Below are 16,747 nucleotides of genomic sequence, written 5' to 3'. Positions count from 1 at the left end.
ATCCCCTGACGCGGGAGCGCGCACTCGCTCAGTACAGCTGGCTCCTCCCTACCAGAGCCTTATAGAAAGTTTGTACACCTCTCTGCTCCTTACTATGCTTAATATCACCCACTTTAAGAGAAAATAACAGTATTCAGGTCACTTAAGTTATTGTTTGATGGTTGCTGTTATCAGAGGTTTTTCTAAGTCTATTATTTGCAGCACAATACATGCTTAGATTTGTCTTCTTAGGAAGGAAGGAAGGAATCGGGCGTGTTCAGGGTGGTATGGCCGTAAGCTAGAGAATCAGTCACATATCAGCTTTTTATAGATGCTGAAACAACATCTATTACTGTGTTCTGATTTCTAAAATATAATGTAACTGTTTAAAAATGAGCAATTTGTGATGATTTCATCTAACTAAGCAGCCTTGCTCTCTCTGTGTGACGCTGAACACAAAACTACACACAGGGAACAGAAGAGGTCGACAGACACTAAGTTATCTGAGAGTCTCACTTTCAGCTGCAGAGAACCAACACGAGAGAGAAGAACATGTGCAGGATCAGCATCAGCCTCTCAAGCCAATTAGGTGAAAAACTAGAAGAAACATATGGTTCCAGCAGCTATATTATATATATTTGTCGCAGTGACTTTTTCTTACAGCCACACCACCCTGAACACGTCCGATCTTGGAAGTTAAGCAGGGTCGGGCCTGGTTAGTACTCTGTTAAATCCGGTTGTTCTACTGTACTTCTCTACAAAAATCAAAGAGGAAGCTGCTGTCCCATCAAAATTCAACGTCTTCAAGATCAAAAAAGAAGTCCAGTTGCTCTTATGAATACTCTCCATCATTTCAGTTTATTTCTGACATTCAGCTTTTCATAGCACATGATGACTGTGTTGAAAATATGTGCAACAATGTAAACCACCAAGATATTCTGAATAATAATTGTATTTATTTTCACTGAGGCTTGTGTAAACCACAGACTGTATTTAGTGTAAACTGTGTTTTCATTCCTGAGCTGATCTCATTCACCTGATGACACTCCTTAACTGTCACTGTTGAAAAATCCCTCCAATTATTTACAGTTTAGATAGAAATTGTTAGAAAAGTTTGTTTTTAATGTCCCTCATCAGGATGTAGAGTCATTACTGTGGTGAAGGAGTTTGTCCAAGTTTGGGGTTGAGTTAACGTCTGAAATCATGGGGGATGGATGGTAACATCACCGTCCTTTTGTCTTTCAGATCAGTGCAACTTCTTCAGGTCTTTGGCTGCATGGATGTTATTATCATGCAGGAGTCTTGAGGTCAGAGGTCAGTTTGGGATTTGTCTGAAGCCTCAGTTGAAAGAAACAGAGTCGTTATCTTCTATCACCATCTGGAGCCTCCACTTTTTGTCTTCTACACCTTTGCCTGTCCCCACACAGGTTACATTTCAGACCTCAACCATCTGAGCTGTGAAACATCTTCTGCTTCAGATGCTCATCACAGATAGAAGTTCTGACAGGATCTCCCACTCCTCCATTATAGATGTACTGAAATCCCTGCAGTGGTTTAGAGTTCAGGGTTTTGGGGGCATCAGATGGACCGTGATGTTGTCAGAGTACAGTCACGTTATTTGAGGTTAATATATTAAAGCCAAGAGGACTGGTTCCAGAGCCCAAGCCGTGCGTCGAGGTGAGTCCGACTATATCTAGCCGGAACCGCTCAGCCTCGCGCACCAGCTCCGGCTCCTTCCCCAACAGAGAGGTGACATTCCACGTCCCAAGAGCTAGCTTCAGTAGCCGAGGATCAGACCGCCAAGGCCTCTGCCTTCGGCTGCTACCCAGCTCACATAGCACCCGACCCCCTTGGCCCCTCCCACGGGTGGTGAGCCCATCGGAAGGGGGACCCACGTCATCATTTCGGGCTATGCCCGACCGAGCCCCATGGGCACAGACCCGGCCACCAGGCGCCCGCTGCCGGGCCCCACCCCCGGGCCTGGCTCCGAGGGGAGGCCCCGGTGTCCCATATCCGGGCAAGGGATCACGAGGTCCAAATTTTTTGTTCATCATAAGGAGTCTTTTGAGCTGTTCTTTGTCTGGTCCCTCATCTAGGATCTGTTTGCCTTGGGTGACCCTACCAGGGGCTTAAAGCCCCGGGCAACATAGCTCCCAGACTCATTGGGGCACGCAAACTCCCCCACCACGATAAGGTGACAGCTCAGCTCTCTCCGGGTCGGGAATGAGATCCTTCCCCAAGTGGAGGAGTTCAAGTATCTCGGGGTCTTGTTCACGAGTGAGGGACGAATGGAGCGGGAGATTGACGGGCGGATCGGTGCGGAGTCTGCAGTGTTGCGGGCTCTGCACCGACCCGTCGTTGTGAAGAAGGAGCTGAGCCAGAAGGCGAAGCTCTCTACTTACTGGTCAATCTACGTTCCCATCCTCACCTATGGTCACGAGTTGTGGGTAGTGACCGAAAGAACGAGATCGCGAATACAAGCGGCCGAAATGGGTTTCCTCCACAGGGTGTCTGGGCTCTCCCTTAGAGATAGGGTGAGAAGCTCAGTCATCCGGGAGGGGCTCGGAGTAGAACCGCTGCTCCTCCGCATTGAGAGGAGTCAGATGAGGTGGCTCGGGCATCTGGTTAGGATGCCCCCTGGGCGCCTCCCTGGGGAGGTGTTCCGGGCACGTCCCACTGGGAGGAAACCCCGGGGGAGACCCAGGACACGCTGGAGAGACTATGTCTCTCGGCTGGCCTGGGAATGCCTCGGGGTCCCCCCGGAAGAGCTGGAAGAAGTGGCCGGGGACAGAGACGTCTGGGTTTCTCTGCTCAAGCTGCTGCCCCCGCGACCCGACCCCCGGATAAGCGGCAGATGATGGATGGATGGATGGATATTAAAGCCACTTTTTCTCTCACGTTCATCCCTCTGTCCAGATAAAAATGATGCTTTTCTCTGCTTAATAACTGAGCTCATCAGAGGCCGTCATCAGAGGTAAAAGTAATCCTGCCTCCTCAGTTTAAATCCCCTCACTGACCAGGATGTATATAGACTTAGCTGCATAACAGCATGATCATAAAATAAAGCCTTTATCAGCACCTCAGACTGCAGCCTAACATGAAATGTTATCTGAGCCGCACAGAAATCACTGATCTGCTCAGCTGGGTTTTCTCACTTCTGAACAGATGTTTTCTGTGAAGCGTTTTGTTGTTTCCTGCCAACTGAAAAAGGCTGGAAAAGAAGTCATTCTGCTGTTTTATGCTGTTTGTGTTTTCAGTGTGGACAAGAGTGGACAAAACACCACAGGAACTCCATCTTAAGATGCAGCTTCTTTTCTACACAGAGACAAAGAGACAAAGAGGGTTTCTATCAGGCTCAGCCTGAAGACACCAGTCAGCATACAGAGCTCGATAGATAGATTATGATCAAACATGTCTGATGCAGTCTTAAGAAACCTTTCATCGGTAATATCTACATGTGAGTTAAGAGCTAATATTTGACTCTTCTCTGGACTCTGGTCCAGCCAGCAAGGAGTACAGAAGGTTTGCAGGTTAGGGGTCAGCTTTAGTTTTCAGGCAGCTCAACTCGGCAGGTTTTTACCTCTTCTGAAGTCCAACAGCCGTATGAGAGCTCATGTTTCATGTCACGCACTTGACTGCATCAGTCTGAAGATTCAGGTGAGCATTTCAGCAGAAGATCATGATTTATGAATTTCAAGCTGCTGCAGAGCAGGGCTGATTATATAAATATAAATGAAAAGCATGAAAATACTAAGAAACAGCAACATTTACATTTCCTGTACAGCTGCCTGCTAAAACTATCGGACAATGTTGATCTGATAGATGCAGAGAAACCAATTTTCTTCATGTTGAGCTTTCAGTGGAAGGTTAATGAATTTATCTTTCCCTTCAACAGAGAACAAATAAGAATTCAACAACCCCTTGAACAATCCTGCCTGGATTGAGGTGAAACCAGCACTGTTCCCTTGTTCTCTCCCCAAACTGATCTGAAGCTGGGAGGATGTGTGAAACCATTGTGTGATAGTAGAGGAGCTCTTAAGTGAAGATCAGCTGATCAGCTGCAACAAAAGGAGGTGGAACTAGTTTTGTATCACAGCACAGACGGTGTTTCTGCTCTGAGAGTCACACACTGCTCTGCCAAATGGAGGAAATGGCTCAGAAAAGGGTTAAACTGGACCTGGAAACCTTCTCTTGTTCGATCTGTCTGGATCTACTGAAGGATCCGGTGACTATTCCCTGTGGACACAGCTACTGCATGAACTGTATTAAAGGCTACTGGAATGGAAAGAATAAGAAGGGAATTCACAGATGCCCTCATTGCAGGAAAACTTTCACACCGAGGCCTGTCCTTGAGAAAAGCACCATGTTAGCTGATTTAGTGAAGCAGCTGAAGAAGACTGGACTCCAAGCTGCTCCTGCTGATCTCTGCCATGCTGGACCTGAAGATGTGGCCTGTGATTTCTGCTCTGGAAGAAAACTGAAAGCCATCAAGTCCTGTTTGTTCTGTCTGGCCTCTTACTGTGAGAAACACCTTCAGCCTCATTATGATGTGACTCCATTCAAGAAACACAAGCTGGTGGAGCCCTCCAAGAGCCTCCAGGAGAACATCTGCTGTCGTCATGATGAGGTGATGAAGATGTTCTGCCGTACTGATCAGAAGTCTATCTGTTATCTCTGCCCTGTGGATGATCATAAAGGCCACAATACAGTGTCAGCTGCAGCAGAAAGGACTGAGAGGCAGAGAGAGCTGGAGGGGAGTCGACAACAAATCCAGCAGAGAATCCAGGACAGAGAGAAAGATGTGAAGCTGCTTCAACAGGAGGTGGAGGCCATCAATCAGTCTGCTGATAAAACAGTGGAGGACAGTGAGAACATCTTCACCGAGCTGATCCGTCTCATCCACAAAAGAAGCTCTGATGTGAAGCAGCAGCTCAGATCCCAGCAGCAAACTGAAGTGAGTCGAGTCAAAGAGCTTCAGGAGAAGCTGGAGCAGGAGATCACTGAGCTGAAGAGGAAAGATGCTGAGCTGAAGCAGCTCTCACACACAGAGGATCACAACCAGTTTCTACACAACTACCCCTCAGTGTCAGCACTCAGTGAGTCCACACACTCATCCAGCATCAATACCGTCCTCTGAGGTACTTTGAGGATGTGACAGCAGCTGCGTCAGAGCTCAGAGAGAAACTACAGGACATTCTGAGAGAGAAATGGACAAACGGCTCACTGACAGTCACTGAAGTGGATGTTTTACTGCCAGAACCAGAACCAGAGCCAAAGAGCAGAGCTGTCTTCTTAAGATATTCATGTGACATCACACTGGATCCAAACACAGCAAACACATATCTGTTAGTGTCAGAGGGGAACAGAAAAGTGACAGTAATGAGACAACCTCAGTCTTATTCTGCTCATCCAGACAGATTCACGGAATGGTGTCAGGTCCTGAGCAGAGAGAGTCTGACTGGACGCTGTTACTGGGAGGTGGAGAGGAGAGGGGGAGGAGCTGATGTAGCAGTCGCATACAAGAACATCAGCAGAACAGGGAATGAATGTGGATTTGGACGTAATGACAAATCTTGGGCATTAAAATGTTACCAAAACAGTTTTGAATTTTGGTCCAACAAGATGAAAGCCTCCATCTCAGGTCCTCAGTCCTCCAGAGTAGGAGTGTACCTGGATCACAGAGCAGGTATTCTGTCCTTCTACAGCGTCTCTGAAGCCATGACTCTCCTCCACAGAGTCCAGACCACATTCACTCAGCCGCTCTATGCTGGAGTTAGGATTGGATGGACTGGAGCCACAGCTGAGCTGTGTGAAGTGAAATAAAGGTATTCAGTCAGTTTGTTGCTGAGAGTTCATTGCTGTGATGTCTCTGCGCTGCTGTTCTGTTGTTTATTTGCTGCTTTTTCCTGTTTCTGCAGCCATGGAGAATATCGCTGCTAATGCTGAGTTTTATTCACAGAAAGATTTCTCCACATGAAAATCTAAACTTCTCTGAGCTCTGAATGTTAGTTGAATCCTTGTGTTGATGTGTTTGTATGTTGTTGTTTCTCTTCCACTTCATGGAGCCAAACAGAGAAATCAGCAGACCTTCCTTTATCACAGATTCTTTTCACATCTCATCACTTTGTAAATGTGAAAATAATTCTGCAGTTAAACTTACTTTGATCTGTTTCAGAGATCAAATGTTGCTGCTGCTTTGAAAACTCTCAGTAATGATCTACTTGGTAACCCAGAAACTAAATGTTCTGATTCTGGATGTTTTTCTGGAAATAATAAATTGTGGATTCATCCTGATCATGAATTGTGTTTCTGTGAAAATGGGAGTGAGGCTGTCACACCACCAGCATCCCTCATGGTGGCAACACACGGCGGCAACAAGTAACTGCTTTGTTTCAGAGCTATTTGTTGAAACCCATCTGTGGCTGGAAGAGTTGCTTTGGTTCAGGATCATATTCTGGGTTTCACCTGTTTGCTCACAAACGCTTCAAACTTGTTTCTGAACGTGTTCTGAGATGTTGGAAGAAACTCAGAAAACAAAAAGAACGACATGAAACCTCAAAGTGATTCAAATCAAAGCTAAATGTAACAATATTATATGATGTCAGTCATTACAGGAGATGTCATTTGTTCTCAGAGACAAGAAGTGGAAGAAGAATTCTTGGACATAAGTCACAGAATCAGAACCACAGAGATTTTGTTTCAGATAAAAACTGTAGATTTACTTTTTATTTTACTCAAACTACAAAAACATTCGAATGAAAACATACCTGAATGTAAAAAATAGAGTGAATGAGGCAGAATGGCACACTTTGGAATAACGTGTTATGGAATGATTAAAGGTGATGTGTGTGATCTTACATCATATTCTATGATCTGATTCTGTTCTTTCTGATGTTTTTTAGTATTAGTCTGAATGTGCTGAAGTTATCAGATGAATGTAGTGGACTAAAAGGTACAACAGAGTCTCTGAATGTGGTGGAGCACAAATAGAAAGTAGCACAAGCTAAAAATACTGAAAACATTGTAATCATGTTCAGTATATTTAGTCACTTTCTGCTGCTGTCAGTGATGGACTTTTCAAAGAAATCTGACACAGCTTTGATCATTAATGAGAATATGATGAAGAAAGGATGATTTCATCCAAATGAATGAAAAGGTTTTGTGGTGGGGCTGAGAACTGTTTAACTCTCATTGTTCTGTTCCACGTATTGTTTTTGGATCATCACAGGTACGAGTTTGGGTGGAGCGGGTCAGAGTAAAGTGGAGTTTCCAGCAGACTCCTCAGTTTCAGTCGGGTTTGGAGACCACAGATGGAGAGGTGACTGCGCTGTTTGGTCTGCCACTTATTGATAAAGTTAAAGTTCACAAAAAAACAAACAATAACAGGAAGAAGTTCCCTGAAAGCAGCATCAGTGTTACAGGTTGTGAGTCCTGTGAACAAACTGACACAGTGTGATATTACAGATGTTTAAATCTCTCTTTTCTCATGTCGTCCTGCAGGTTCACAGCTGAAATCTGAAAACTAACACAAGAGGACGCCTTCATCCTGCTCACAGGGATGTAGAGGAGGTTAAAGCTCCTGTTCTGTTCATTTAGACTGAACTCTGCCTGTGTTCTGCTGACTTTGACTCAGAACATCTTCGCTGATTTTAAGTCGTAATACAGACATATTACCTACAGTCCCTTTCAACTATATATAGCTTATAGGCCTCATTGAGCTGAGTTTAAACAACTAATTTCAATAAACCAAAGAACACCCTCAGAGACTGGTTCAAGGATTAAACACCCGAACACAAACTGGGTGGTGTTGTGTATGCAGTGCAGCAAAGACTGTGCAGACCTCTTTATAGGAGAGACTAAACAACAGCTCCACAAGCGCATGGCACAACATAGGAGAGCCACCTCTTCAGGTCAAACTCAGCAGTGCACCTACATCCCAAGGAGAAGGGACACTCTTTTGAGGACAGTAATGTCCACATTCTGGACAGAGAAGACAGATGGTTTGAGAGAGGAGTCAAGGAAGCCATGATCATTGGAATCACACAGTCTTAAAGTGGAGCTTCTTCTTCTGTTTCTATGCAGCTGAACACTCACATCATGATGATGACTGACGTGTGTAGAAATCCTGCTCTTCAGCACATTTCATTTCACATCCAACAAGGTTTAAAGTTCCCATTTTTCAGCTTTGATGCTGCTTCCACATCTCTTATTGTCTGTAATGCAGCTTCAGCTGTTATTTGATGTCTTTTGTTGAAACATGTGATCACCTCATGACACATCAGGAAGTTGATCAGCTTCAGCTGACAAGACACCTCAGTTTCTTTTTGGCTCTCAGTCTCCATGTTGCTGATCCTGGATCTTCTGAGATGTTCCAGGTCATTGTTGGCTTTGATCCTCATACCTTTGCTTTTGCATTTGACACAGCCTATATCATGCCAACGTTCATTTGGGGCTGCGGTTTTTCATTTAGTTTCAGACTTGTTCTTGGATTCAAATGTTGATGAGTTTCTGTGACAGATAGGCCCAAGTCCCCCTGAAACCATGTAAATCAAATGGAAGGAAGGATAGTTTTCCATTTAATGTAAAGTTATCCTGAAGAGAATAAATATGACCACAGACCATGAGCACCGGCCTCCCCAAGGGGTGTGTTCTCTCCCAGGTGCTCCTCTCCACATACACAACTGCATAAGCCTCGAGAAGCACCTGGTATTCCCAGGCAGTCTCCCATCCAAGTACTAACCAGGCCCAACCCTGCTTTGCTTCCAAGAACACGCCTGATCTTGGAAGCTAAGCAGTTCTTGGAAGTTCCACTCCCGGACCCCTTACATATTTAAATGTTTTTTTTTTTAAAGTTTATCAGGTTTCCTCGCAAGGCAGCAACAGTAGCAAGACATATATACACAACACCTGGCGCTGTGCAGCATCCTCTTTTTTGAAAACAAAATAATTCCACACAACTGAGGCACTACTCCTCTTTGACACTAAAGTTTCTTTAGGCTGTCATGGTTGTGCCTGAGGCCATCATCGTTTTGGTCAGTTTTTTTTTTTTTTTTACTTAAACTGGAACATATGTGATTAGAAAAATCTATTTTTTTCAAAGTGCGATTTTATCGCAAATGCTATTAATTGTTCAGCCCTAACCGAAACCACCCTTACCCACACAATGTATCAATTATGTATCAAACGATTATGGAGATGAGGAAGCAGATGACGTCATAAGATGCAGCTAGACTTCACATCAAACTTAAATGATATATTGCTTCTACAGATGTTGTCTGTTTGTGAATCTCAACTTTAAAAAAAATAAAAACATGTTCAGTACAACAGAATAAAACATGTTTCTACTTTCAAACAGATTGCATATTGCTATGTCCATCAACTCATAATTGATGTCATGTTTGTCTTGAATGGTGGGAGATCTGTCCACAGTAAAACAATCCTAACAAATTGGCTCTCTATGCGGCTACTGCTACACACAAAGGAGGCGGGTAAGAAACTGCGTTACTGCCCGTAATTTGCTCAGCAGCTTTTAGAACTGAATTATAATAAGTAGACCTGTCATTTGTGGGCCAAATATGTATCACATAGGAAATACAGCACAGATGTTTGATCAGGTTATTTATCCTGAAAAGTCTTCCTGTATATCAAATACTGAGTTGATATGTTGAGAAAAGTCAGACGTTTGACTTCACTGTCAACTAGTTGCAGTGTGGCCACCCTCCAACTCAAAATGCTAAAGACGACTATAGAGCCAGACTGGAGCGTGATTCAGGCACCAACGACCCTGCAGTTGTGTGGAGTCCCCTCAGAACCATCACAAACTACAAAGGTAGAAGCCCTGTGGTCGCCCCCTCCCCCGGACTAGCTGACAATCTCAACGTTTTCTACACCAGGTTACAGAGACTACCTGCTGTTCCATTGTGCCCCCCATCCTGTCTCACAGGCCCACTCGTCACCGCCCCCCCCCCCCTTAACTCACTCACCGCCACCCACCCCTCATCTCCCCCTTTCCCACACACACATTTCCCCCTCCTCCACAGTCTCCTGCCCCCTCACGTTCACAGATGTTAAAGATGTTATCAAGGTCTTCACTCAGCTGAAGCTCAGGGAAGCCACAGGACCTGATGGCGTCTCCTCAGCAACAGTGAAGCAGTGACCTGCCCTGCTGTCACCAGTGTTTTCAGACATCTTCAACCAGTGCATCTCTGAATGTCATGTGCCATCCTGTTTCAAAACAACCACCATCATCCCAGTTCCAAAGAAGGACAGGATAACGTGCCTAAATGACTACAGATCTGTCGGTCTGACTTCTGAGGTCAAGAGCTTCAACTTTCTGATGTGTCATAAGGTGATCAAATGTTTCAAGAAAAGACCCCCCCCATCCCCACCTAGAGGAAACACTGTACAGGGAACAACTCCAAACCTTTTTCAGACTGCGTTAAAGATTTCAGGTTTTTTGGGGAAGATGAAATGGGTCAACTTTCCCTCATAATCAAGCACATTCTCTTGAAAAATATTTCTGCAGCAAGAACATGAAAAGCATGAGAAATGTTCACATCTGACCTTTAATAAAATACAGACGTATGTAAAGCTGGACTTTACATGAAACTGAAATGATATATTGCTTCTACAGATGTTGTATGTTTACGTAAATATCCACAGCTGGTGCAAAGCGACTTCTTTTTAATCTTCATTTTACACAAAACATATATGTTCAGTATAACAGAATAAAACATGTTTCTACTTTCAAACAGATTGCATATCTGTTCTTCAACTCACAATTGATGCCATGTTTCTCTTGAACGGTGGGAGATCTGTCCACAGTTAAAACAATCCCAACAAAAAATAAAGCACTTTCAATCGTTCTTCAAACTTGTGCTACCCACAGAACATTCAGAGCAAAAGTCCTGACAAGAGAAGGTGGTAATCCACTCCAATTTTTAATTTGAACAAATGAAAGGCTTCTGATTGGTAGTGCCTGTTGCTGCTCCCAGGTGAATGTTTTCTCATCTTGTTGATTTAAACTAGTGGTTCAATGGATCGTCATTGATCCGCGATCTGCAGATTGATTTATGAAAAAAAAGTTCATGCGCATGTTCAGTCCACTCACAGCGTGGCGAGTGGAGGAGTGGAGGAACGGAGGAGCTTGAACGCCCTGCGTCATTTAAGTCCCCTGTATGGGGAAAAGAGGTTAGTGGATAAAACCATTACGGTGTGTAGGCACTGTGGCACAAGAAAGTCAAATAATAGTGGAAACACATAAAGCATGGCCACGTATTTGAAGCAACATCACCCCAGTGTTTCACTGACAGGAGTGAAAACGGAGGCTGCTCAACAACGGCATATCACCGCGGCAATTATGCAGTCCCTTGTTGCACAATCCAACCGGGTTAAAGCCATCGCAAACGGTATGGGTGTGTTTATAGGAAGGAAATATGCCTTTTTATGTTGCACTTTAAGTTGTTTTCCATTAATTATGTTAAAAAGAAGATATGATGCCTTGTGCACATTAAGATGCTTTTATATATTTTAATTTAATTATTTAAAAGTGTTAATAAACAAAAAGATTAAACTTATGTTTATTTGTCTCGTCCTTTTTTTTTTTTTTGCTGATACAAAAAATGATCCGATCCATGACTCTGATCCGCGAACCGTGAGATTTTTGATCCGTTGCACCCCTAATTTAAACCAATCATTTATCTGCAGCGACTACACTGGTGTCTCTTCAGACTAGATAATTGAGTGAAAGCTGCTCCACACTGACCACAGCTGTAAGGTTTCTCTCCTGTGTGAATATGTTGATGTGTCTTAAGATGGGAAGATGTAGCTAAAGCTGCTCCACACTGACCACAGCTGTATGGTTTCTCTCCTGTGTGAATACGTTGGTGTGTCTTTAGATCAGATAATTGAGTGAAAGCTGCCCCACACTGACCACAGCTGTAAGGTTTTTCTCCTGTGTGAATATGTTGGTGTGTCTTAAGACGGGAAAATGTAGTGAAAGCTGCTCCACACTGACCACAGCTGTAAGGTTTCTCTCCTGTGTGAATATGTTGATGTGTCTTAAGATGGGAAGATGTAGCTAAAGCTGCTCCACACTGACCACAGCTGTATGGTTTCTCTCCTGTGTGAATACGTTGGTGTGTCTTTAGATCAGATAATTGAGTGAAAGCTGCCCCACACTGACCACAGCTGTAAGGTTTTTCTCCTGTGTGAATATGTTGGTGTGTCTTAAGACGGGAAAATGTAGTGAAAGCTGCTCCACACTGACCACAGCTGTAAGGTTTCTTTCCTGTGTGAATACGTTGGTGTGTCTTCAGATTAGATAATTGAGTGAAAGCTGTCCCACACTGACCACAGCTGTAAGGTTTCTCTCCTGCGTGAATATGTTGATGTGTCTTAAGATGGGAAGATGTAGTGAAAGCTGCCCCACACTGACCACAGCTGTAAGGTTTCTCTCCTGTGTGAATACGTTGATGTGTCTTAAGATGGGAAGATGTAGCGAAAGCTGCCCCACACTGACCACAGCTGTAAGGTTTCTCTCCAGTATGAAGCCTGTGATGATACCTCAGCTTTGACGATCTTTTGAAAACTTTCCCACAGTGCTTACAGCAGTGCCATCTTGATCCCTCTTTGGCTATAAGTTTCTGCAATGACAGAAAGGAAGAAGAATGAGATTTTTTTTCAAAGCCAAAGTCAGCTTCATTGTCAATTGTGTAATTCATAGACATATTTACTTTCGGTCTCTCTAACAACACAGTAAAAATAAAACTGAATAAAAAAAAGTCTTAATATAAGAAAATATTAAAAGAAGTATAAGGATAAAAAGTATCAAATATATGCTAGTATGTGCAAAAAAGTAGCAAAAACAATAAGCTATAAATATAAAATGTAAGTACAAATAACAGACCATGTATGCAGTAATAAGGTAGAGTGCTGTGCAATGTAAAAAATATTAAGTAGTATGTAACATGAAGTTCACACAAAAGATTTCTCTAAGCTATCCTACACTAACCAACATATTCTAACTGGACCTTGACAGACAGAGCTGCACACGTTCAGGGTTTTTTGCTTTTTTACCAATTATACTTTGTCATGATGAACTTCTGAAAAGGAACTTGTGGTACAACATTTCTAAATGATAGAAGGAAGCACAGGCTTGTCCAAGTTGTTCAATTAAACATTATGTAGAGGTTGGGCTGAAAAAGGTTGATGACCACTGGTTTAAATCAGGAGATCCCAACCAGTCGATTGCGTTCAGAGGCGGAGTGGCCATCGGGACGACCGGGAGATTTCCCGGTTGGCCAATGAGCTCAAGAGAACCAGCCTGCAGACTGTCCTGCGCAGCCGTGTGAAGTTCATGAGCGGCCCATTGAGTTAAAACTGTTGTCAATCAAGCCTGTTCCCGTGAATATCTCCAAGACTTCCGACAGCTATGGAAGTAGTCCTGATTAACTTCCAACCAATATATATATACATGAATGAGATGAATGAGCGGCTGTCAGAGAAAGCGGGCAAGGTTGAAGTAGCGGATGTTCATACGGTCGAAGAGGAATCGGAATTGCATGTTAGTTTTGCTCTGTGTTACACCTGATGGAGGGAAATAAGAGAAAGGAGAAAGGAGGGCCCGAATAGGCCAGAATGAAGAAGAAGCAGATGCTGGAGGAGAGTGCATCAAAATGGTAAAAAATTATGAATTTATTCCGAAACAACCAGGCGTCAATTAGTGATGCAGGTGAGTTGACAGGACACATTGTTGCAAATTACCTTAACATTTGAGCTGAGTTCCTCAGTGGGGGCGGTGTCGTCATATCACGGTGGCTACGGCCGCACGCAAGTCCTTACATTTTGTTTGCGTAGTTGATATATGGGAGGTGGAGGGGATGGGTTTGGCCAGTTGTGGGCCGGTGCAGTCAGAATTGCCCCGGTGGATTTTTGTGTCCCACTCCGCTCCTGATCGCAGTCGAAGGTCGAAAATTGACAGCTGTCAACAGTAGCAAGCAGCTAGCGATCAGAGCAGTTACGCACTCCTAAAAGTTAACATGGCTGAGGGGAAACCGAGACCAAGACCTACCATTTTCAGGGTAAGGCCGCAACTATTGCTTCAGTCACGTCCTTGCTAAACACAAGAAGCCATTCAAAGACGGCGAAATTGTGAAGGAAGCCTTTCTCGAAGGAGCGGTACGGGCCGCACCAGTGGGTTCATTGCACTGTGCAAAGAAAGTGAATCTTCCTCGGATATCTTGAATGATCATTGTATAATTCACCAGCAAGCGTTGTGTGGAAAGATTTTAAATATGAAAGACGTGATGAATATTGCGATGAAGATTGTGTGTTCAGTTCAGGCCAGGAGTCTGCAGAGAAGGCTTTTCCATGCTCACTTAGAGGAGAATGATGCTGAGCACACAGACCTGCTGCTTCATACGGATGTTAGGTGGTTAAGCAGAGGGAAAGTTTTGGCCAGATTTATGGAGCTGTTCCCTGAAATCAAGAACTTCCTGAAGCTTTCAAAACATGTGGATTACCATACAAAGCCAGAGTGGCTTTTAGATGTATCTTTCCTCACTGAAAGTGATGAAGTTTAAAAGCAGGCTGCAGAGTGGTAACCTGCACAACTTCCCTCACATGCAAGTAGAAGTATAACGTTACGGTAAAGGTGTGACACAGCTTGACAGTGCACATTATCAGGAGCATGTTCAGAGCATCTTGTAAGAGTTTGAGAGGCGTTTTACTGACTTTGTATCCATCGAGCCTTTAACCAGCTGTTATCCATTACAGTACAGGTATCGGTGTTGATGACAATGCCGTCAAAGTCAAATAACTTTTTGACCTGGAAAGCTCTGCTTTTGAGGATGAGATTCTGACATTGTAAAATGACATTGAGATCAACCTGGAGAGCATGTAGTGTTCTGGAAACTACTGGTGGAGGAGAAGTATCCCAGTCTCAGAAGATGTGCCTTGAACCTGACAGCTCTTTTTGGATCAACTTATTTGTGCGAGTCTGTGTGTGTTTGAGAGGGTTTTTGATGTGATGTGTAGTGGTTGTGTGACAACAAGAAAAAGTGTTGTGAGGTTAGTTACTGCAGGTTGGAAATGATATGTGTGGGTTTGTGATATTGACACTGGACTGGTAGATCGCGGGAGGTTACAGAACTTGAAAAGTAGATCTTAGGTCAAAAAAGGTTGGGCACCCCTGGTTTAAATTAATAAAAGTAACAGTGATGGTAATACATGACATTCTTTAAACTAACCCTTTGTTCCAGCTTACAACCAAGATGTCTGCAGCCATTAAGCTCAACAGCCATCAGAGAAACACTGTTTTAACTCAGCCTTCGTTTCTCTCTAAAATAACTCTTTACCCTGAGGTAGAGAGATCTACAAACCTGTCATCTAACCATTAAAGACCCAGAAGTATTACCACCACCAGGTTTAATTCATGTAATCCAGAGACTTTAAACACAAATAATGAATATTAGCTCCTGAACATCTGAAGACTGAGAGCCAGAAAATGTCCCACCACAACAATCTGGCCACTGAGTTTCTTCCAGCAGATCATTCAGCCTGCAGCACATTTTCAGTCTAAGCACATCTGTATCAGAGTGAGGAGATGCAACCAAGAAACACTTTTTCCACATTTGAAGTAAAAGCAGAACAAGCGGACGATACACGGAGCATCGACACTCGTCCTCATGTCTTTGATGTCCTCCACACTGACCTGTAGCCCGGTGGAACCAGAGGATGAACCAGCTCTGTTCTTTGAGGAGGGGTTTGGATCCTGGTTCTGCTGCTCCATTCTGGTCCTGGTCCTCCGACTGATGGACTCTGTCTGAAACTGTCAGTACATACAATAAGATCCAGCTGTGGCATGCAGCATGTTAAATCACACTAAGGACTCACTAAGGTCACAGTTCAAAATATTCAAAATTCTGTTAAATTCAGAATAGAATTTAAGATTCTTCTCCTCACATATAAAGCTCTTAATGACCGAGCTCCATCATATCTTAAAGATTTAATTGTAAGATATTTTCCAAACAGAGCACTTCGCTCCCAAACTACAGGTTTACTTGTTGTTCCCAGAGTTTCTAAAAGTAGAATGGGAGGCAGAGCCTTCAGTTATCAGGCCCCTCTCTTATGGAATAAGCTGCCAGTAAATGTCCGGGAAGCAGACACCCTTTCCACTTTTAAGATTAGGCTTAAAACTTTCCTTTTTGATAAAGCCTATAGTTAGGGATGGCTCAGGTAATCCTGAAACATCCCATAGTTAAGCTGCTATAGGCCCAGACTGCTGGGGGACCTCATCTGTCACACCTTTCTTCTTTCAAACCCCAGCAAGTCGAGGCAGATGGCCTCACTTTCTGAGTCTGGTTCTGCCAGAAGTTTCTTCCTGTTAAAAGGGAGTCGTTTCTCTCAGGACGGGAGATTGGACCGAAGACAAGTTTCTGTGCAATCTGTTGGTTTCCTTAGCTAGGCTGTTGTTTTTGAATTAATTAATTGGATTTCATTGGATTATGATAACAATGACTTTAACTCCAATCGGCTTGAATTAGACTATATTAAGTGCCTTGAGATAAAATTTGTTGTAATTTAGCGCTATATAAATAAAACTGAATTTAACTCATGAGAGTCGTGTTTGTTTCCTGCCGTCTCCATAGCGTTAGCGGCGCACCAGAGAAATGTATAATCTAATTCTTTTTCAGAGCGAGAAATACAATGTGTGGGGGAGTGCGTGACTAAAGACCGATAAACGTGAATGTCACGCTCAATTAGAGTT

At 43.6% G+C, this 16,747-nt stretch overlaps 1 protein-coding gene and 1 pseudogene across 1 annotated transcript in view; both read right to left on the bottom strand.

Annotated features, from left to right (window-relative positions):
• Positions 1 to 15,769, bottom strand: part of LOC140296141 (uncharacterized) — a 56,052-nt pseudogene extending 40,283 nt beyond the window's left edge.
• The window catches only part of LOC140314142 (uncharacterized), a 206,422-nt gene that overhangs the window by 43,882 nt on the left and 145,793 nt on the right, over positions 1 to 16,747 (bottom strand). The gene's annotated exons all lie outside the window — the stretch shown is intronic.

This window comes from Leuresthes tenuis, unplaced genomic scaffold (genome assembly GCF_036924035.1).
Source record: "Leuresthes tenuis unplaced genomic scaffold, fLeuTen1.0.hap1 SCAF_1, whole genome shotgun sequence".
Classification (NCBI taxonomy): Eukaryota; Metazoa; Chordata; class Actinopteri; order Atheriniformes; family Atherinopsidae; genus Leuresthes; species Leuresthes tenuis.
This window is presented reverse-complemented; position numbering and strand designations above follow the sequence as displayed.